General features: G+C 46.0%; 1 long non-coding RNA gene across 2 annotated transcripts in view; it reads left to right on the forward strand.

Moving 5' to 3' along the window:
- Positions 1 to 1,694: 1,694 nt before the first annotated feature.
- LOC107290314 overlaps positions 1,695 to 6,876 on the forward strand; it is a 96,507-nt gene continuing 91,325 nt past the window's right edge. For both annotated transcript variants that reach the window (XR_001548947.1, XR_001548948.1), the window contains exons 1-2: positions 1,695 to 1,835; positions 2,043 to 2,194. This is a non-coding gene — a long non-coding RNA (uncharacterized LOC107290314). The remainder of the gene's footprint in view (positions 1,836 to 2,042; positions 2,195 to 6,876) is intronic.

The following is a 6,876-nucleotide window of genomic DNA, read 5'->3' on the forward strand; positions in this document are numbered from 1 at the left end:
TTTTTTTAAGTTGGAGGACTATGAATTATGGAAGACATAGGACAGGGGTGTCAAACTGCCGGCCTGCGGTCAGATGCGTCATGCTGAAACCACGCCCACCCCATTGCCGGCAATGGAAAAAAAGTCACAATATGTCGCGACATGTCATGTGACTTTGCAAGTTTGACACTCTTGACATAGGAAGACATGCCCAATATTCTTCATGGTTGTCCTTTCTGACATAAGGATAAGACTTCCTTTTCTCAATGATTTAGTTTAGCTTGAATTTTCAGATTAGCTGTAATTCAGCAGGCAACATTAGTGAGATTTATTTTTATTCCTCCATGTTATCTGCTACTGCTTTTTATTATTTTTCCAATAACAGAACGTTTCTTTTTGGACAGCTGAAAATATAACAAATATTTCATTCTTGTCACTCCACATGAATACCTGCAGCTATCCTTGACTTCAGATAGGAGCACTTCTTAGCCCATCTAAAGATGCCAAAATCTAAAGAATGAATCTAGGCCAGTGGTGGTAAACCTATGGCACGCGTGCCAGAGGCAGTGCTCAGAGCCCTCTCTGTGGGCACACGCACCATGCCCCGAAGATGGCAACCATCTCTCTTCAACCAGCCACCTGCTAACTCACTGAGGTCCCACGTGGCCGGATGCATCCCAGAATGGCTGGTTTCCTTCCTCCTTCATCCCTCCTGGCCTCACATGCTCTCCTTTTCTCAGGCACGACCCATTGCATTGCCTCCTCAGCTGTCAGCTGGCTGTCCAGCTCAGAAACGGCTTCTCTGAACTCTCTGGCCCCTGCCTTGCCTTGTCCTGCAATAATGGCACCCCCACCCTGCCACGCCTTGCCTCGCAGGACGAGCCTCCTACCCCACCTGCCAGAGACCCCCTGGATCACCCCCAACCCTGCCCGGCCCCAACAGGCGTCTTTCCCATGAGCAACATCAAGGTGACCACACTCACCTTGACCACACCCACCCAATCTGCCATGACCACCATAGCCACGCCCACCCAGTGGACCACCCCCACCTGGCACCCAGCGATAAATAAGTGGGTTTTGGGTTGCAGTTTGGGCACTCGGTCTCTAAAAGTTTCACCATCACTGATCTAGGCCCCGGGTTAAGTATCTTCCTTTATATATGTGCCAACAACATATGTGAAAGAATGGGGGAGGGGTCCCTATCTTTTGTTGAAGCAGGCTTTCACTGTTCTGCTGCATCAGAAATTTGTTCAACAGAGAAACAATGCAACTTGCAGTTAACTACAAAGTGTGATTGAACGAAAGACTTTTTATAGTTTGTTCTAAGAATATTTGCTAGTAGCTAATCCACATATGCTTATTTGTAAGTGATTTCCGCCTCGTACAAGGAGGCTTCACTCCCAGATATGCCTGCAGAACATTCCAAATTTAACAAAATGAGGCTAATCTCAGATTCCAGATCAAACCCAACCATATTAAAGAAGCCTGTAATGTCTTTTATGCTCGATTACACTTTAAGGTGCCGAGGCGTGCGCGCGAGTAAAAGCACGCGCTCCTTCGCTACGTGGGTAGCTGTTCAGTCTCAGAAAAAGTTACAGGCTCTTAAAATCCGCTGGGAGACTTCCAAAGCATACATGGCCTAGGAACTATCGCTTGCGACTGCGTGAAGCAGACAGCGGGAGGCGCGGTGATGGGAGGGCTTAAGGCCCAGTTAAGGGGAGAGAGAGAGGAACGTTGCTGAGTTGGGAAGAGTCAGCTGAGCAATCAAGTAAGTGTTAGCTGGCGCTGGCGGCGACTCGGAGAAATAGTTCCGATTTAATACAAGAAACCTTGAGGAGGAAAGCCAATAACCAACGGTAAATATATGATCGCGAAAGAATAATAAGACTCTACACTCAGATTCTTCTCTTCTTACTCCTACTGGACTTGCTAGGTTATTTGTATGTGAGTTTTTGTGTACGTATGGACGCCAGAAGTTTCTTTTTTGTCTCCCCTCGCCTCCAAGAAAGTTCCGGGTGCTGATGCTTGCCCCTGTTCTTTTTCTCCTTGCATACCGTTCTTAGTCCGCCCTAAACTTGTTTCGATCTGCACGGTCAGAAGAGAGTGTGGAAGGAGGCGGGGGTTCCCAGCTCGCTCGAGTTCTCCGTCGCCCAGGAGGAACGGGAAGCGACAGGATAAAAGAGGGGCCATTGGAGGAGAGCTCGAAATCTGGCAGGTAAGTCTTGCCTGAAAAAGTGAGGGGTTGGGTCGTGCCTCGCTTTCTGTTTCTTTGCTGTGGTTGAGAAGTGGGCTAATAACTGAGTACAAGGCGCCTTCTCGTGTGAAGGAGCGAGGGTTCTGTGAGAAAGGCGGGGGTCTTTTTGCTTGCAGCGGGAGCGGGGAGGCCCTTCGCTTGCGATTGGGAGCTGGGTGGTTTGCGCTGTCTTTTGGGAAGTAAATACACTTACGTTTAATAAGCACGCCTTCTCCTTTCTCCTCTCTTTTTGGCACGCGCACCGCTGATATGGTGGGGAAGGACTAGAACCCATTGGAAATGCCCAAAACGTGCTGTGTTTCTTTACGGGTGACACAAATTTTCGCTCATTTCACTAAAAAAAAAAAAGCCAACAAATTTTGGGGCTAGAAACTTTGTTTCTCAAGACTCGATCTATGTGTCTTTTCCACATTGCATCATAAAGTAAGGGTGGAGTTCATCTTTCTCCTCCTATTCTCCACCTCCCCTCCTAAGTAACTACCGTAGATTTGAGGGGTTGTCTGGTTATGCCAATCACTTGTGGTTGATAGTGCAGTCTATTCTTTGCCGCGCCCACTTTGGGGAGTCGGTCAATCCAGAGATTGGATGTGGGAGTGGGGCTGGAAAAAGAGGATGCATCTGAAGAGGGAGGCGAAAGAATTGTGGAGCTAATCTAGCAGCAACCTGATAAATGTAGTCTTTGAACTGTAAACCGGAAAGATATAAATATGGGCCTTATAGATGCATTGTCCGTTCCGTAATAGAATTTTGATTTGCTATTTCTTTGATTTGCTATTTATTTCTTCAAAACTGCAGAAGAGTGTTACCCTTTCTATTCTCTTTCCCCTAAATAAATATAACACCTGCAAATAGTTAATTCCTTTAGAACCAGAGAAGTGGGGGGAATGGCAGAGACCATGTTGTCTGTTTAAATTCAAAGTCTTCTCACAAATGAAGGCAAATATACCTGTCCCAGGATATTTTTGTAGGATCCAATCTGGGTCTGTCACCAGGACCAGAGGTTTTGTCTTCTGAGCTTTTGGACTCATGCTGGAGCCAATCCTCAGGGAACATTTCTGAAGGTGAACATACCCCTTCCCTCTTGCATTAGCAAAATGTTTGGAACATTGTATTGTGTTCTTTTCTAGTTTAGGGTATCCTTAAAATGTACCAGATACCTCATAAAATTAATGCTACTTATTTATGTGTCATGAAATTTTATAAAAATATAGTCAGTCATGCTTGGCAATCATATCCATAAAGATATTCTCAGAATACATTCTTGTTACTTGCTGGCTGCTTATTATTAGGTAAAAGAAAAGTCTTGTCCCTTTTTCTTTTTGTAATAAAGCTAAAGATGTATCACATTTTCAAATAATAGGGTTATCATTTCAGCATTATATTTTATAATAGATGCAAGCCCTCCTTTATTCCCATAGGCAAATGAGGTAATTCTCTCCCTCCCCTCTCATTTTGAATTTTTGTCTGGATTCTATAACTTAAGTTCTGGCAGATTCAATTGTTAGACCATTGTTGTATGCATTTGGAATGGTTGGTCATTATTTTGGCTGGAGAAAGTATGTGGTTGCCAAAAATGAGTTAAAGTTAGTAGAAGATGATACTATACTTTTTAATATCAACTTTATAATGCCTTGGTCAGATCACACTTGAAATATTGTATCATGTTTTGCTAGCCACGATATAAAAAAAGATATTGAGAACTCTGGAAAGAGTGCAGAGAAAAGGGGGCTGGAGGCTAACATTTATGAAGAACAGTTGCAGGAGCTGGTTTAGTGAAAATAAGGAGTAGGAGTGATATGATAGCAGTGTTCCAGTATTCGAAGAGATGCCACAGAGATGAGGGGATCAACCTATTCTCCAAAGCAACTGAAAGCAGGATAAGAAACAATGGATGGAAACTAATCAAGGAGAGAAACAACCTAGAACTATGGAGAAATTTCCTGACAGTGAGAACTGTTAACCAGTGGAACAGTTTGCATCTAGAAGTTGTGAGTGCTTTATCACTGGAGGTTTTAAAGAATATATTGGACAGCTATTTGGCTGAAATGGTATAGGGCAGTGATGGCGAACCTTTTAGAGACCGAGTGCCCAAACTGCAACCCAAAACCCACTTATTTATCGCAAAGTGCCAGGGCTGCATCAGCATTGTGGTACCCTCAGGGGGGCTGCAGTGGTCACGGCAGACTGGGTGAGCATGGTTAGGACCAGTCCCTCGCCATCTCTGGGGCATCCCCGGGGGACCAACACCGCTTGCTCACTTCCTGCCCTGTCACTTCCAAACGCCACGTGCTCGCTACTCTGGCGAACTCTGTTGGGGCAATGGCGCGCGTGCCCACAGAGAGGGCTCTGAGTGCCGCCTCTGGCATGTGTGCCATAGGTTCGCCACCACTGGTATAGGGTCTCCTGCTTGGATAGAGGATTGAACTGTAGGACCTCTGGTGTCCCTTCCAACTTTATTATTCTGTTCTGTTATTCTTTCTATGATTATGTGTATCCATCAAGCCAAAAGAAAGTCCAGAATGGTATAGGATCTCCTGCCATGGGCAGGGGGTTGGACAAGAAACCTCCAAGGTCCCTTCCAACCCTATTATTCTATGTTCCATGAAACCTGCTAGTTTAGTTTAGTTGCTATAGAAAATCTACAGTTTGGAAATGTCTGTCTGTCTGTCTGTCTGTCTATCTGACGTGTTTTCCCACCTGCTCGCTCCCTCCCACCCTTTGCTTGCCCACGGCTGCAGTGGCTTACATGGTTTCCCAGGGCAGCACACATTTTGCAATTAGCTCCATTTCAAAGCACCCCATTTGCAAGCAGATGAAGTTTCCAGTCTCCCTCTGGGCAAAAAGTGTCACAGCGGAGCCAGAGGCACGGGGGGGAGGGGAAGGCAGGCAATCTGGATGTGCTGCATGGCCACCTGACTTGCGAGAGGCTTGTATGGCGGCACTGACAGCAGGCGGAGTCAGAGGCATGGGGGGAGGCAGGTAATTTCGATGCACCACCCATTCTGTCCCACCATCTCTCAGTTTGCCCGTGGCTGTGCTGGGATTGCCTGCCTCCCCCCCCCAGTGCCTCTGCCTTTGCCTGGTGCTGCTGCTGCTGCCTCGCTGTGAGCCTTCCATAAGCCAGGCGGCTGTACAGCATGTCCGAATCTCCTGCCTCTCCCCCGCCTCTGCGCTTGGACTCACCTGTGCAGTGCCAAGGGGCCAGTGGGCTGTGGCTGCTACCAGACATTGTTGACCCCCATGAGCTCGCCGCCTCTTGTGCTGGCCATGCCCATCCCCCCAGGGTTATTTTTAGGGTAGGGGTTATAATAGGTCCACCCCAAAAAAATCAGACTTATTTTTGGGGTGGGTCTTATTTTCAGGGAAACACGGTGTCTGTCTGTATGTCTGTCTGTCTGTCTAAAATTGTTTCCAAATTATAGATTTTCCACAGCAACTAAACTAAACTAATAGGTTTCATATATATGAGAACTGGTCATAAGTCACTGTTTTCAATGCCATTGTAACATCTGATGGTTGCTAAATGAATGATAAGTTGAGACTACCTGTACTATACAAATACTGTTGGGAATTGGGAATTACAAAGCTGTGTGTATATAATCTTTTTTAAAAAGTAACTTTGTAACTCCCAACTTACAACCACTCATTTAGCAAGATGTCAGAATCCAATTATATTTCATTTCTAGTTATCAACTATGGAAAAACCCCATTTCTGCCCTCTCTGGATTCTGTCATACTACGAAGGGGAAGGGGGATGAGCAAAGGGGTTTTATGGCTCTCAATTCCTTCATTAAAACTTCAAAGGGACTGAATGTGGATCTCATCAAGAGGACTGACCATAACAATATGGCCCATCAGCTTTCATCTAGTACTCTCTGAAGTCTCCCTTCTGCCGGTCGAGAGGAAAAGGGGGTGGAAATGTAATGCCTGGGATTGTCGCTGGAAGGACGGTGGGGTGGGGTCTGCTTGGAAACACTTAAAACCTTGGATGGTAGGGGTTGGCCCCTCAGATCCTGTCTAGAATGCCTGCAACCATCTTCTCTTAATAAAGATGCCTGTTGGAAGAGATATTCCAAGAGTTCTATCTTCTTAAGATGTAAAGTGGGGTGGGTCCTTACATTAGACAGGATCTGCAAAATTAGTCCACCTGGAGGGGAGAACCTTGCTGGGGGACTTTGCAAAAATTACCATGTTAGACGATGGAGCAGGGAAGAGAGAAAACTCCCCGGAAAGGGAGCTGCTGCCCTGACTGAAACCCTGCCAGATGTCAAGGTCTGAGAGGTCAGATTCCTCAGGAGAAGAGGTGGTAGAAACACGTAACCACAAACCTCGTTGGTCAATGGGTGTTGGAAAGAAAGGCGAGTGGGAAAATATTTATTTAATTACATTTATATCCCGCCCTTCTCCTTGCGGACTCAGGGCGGCTAACAATTGGATAAAATATAAACATATAGTACACCTATTAAAATTGATTAAAAAGAAATATTTAAACTCATCTGATTAAAAGTAATTAAAACCCCTTTAAAATCCCTTAGGCCAGTCCCGCAAGCTGGAACAACCATGTCTTGAGGGCGCGGCGGAAGGAAGGGAGATCAGGGATCACCCTGATCTCTGGGGGCAGTTCGTTCCAGAGGGTGGGAGCT

Source organism: Protobothrops mucrosquamatus, unplaced genomic scaffold (genome assembly GCF_001527695.2).
Source record: "Protobothrops mucrosquamatus isolate PMUCROS unplaced genomic scaffold, P.Mucros_1.0 scaffold870, whole genome shotgun sequence".
Lineage (NCBI taxonomy): Eukaryota > Metazoa > Chordata > Lepidosauria > Squamata > Viperidae > Protobothrops > Protobothrops mucrosquamatus.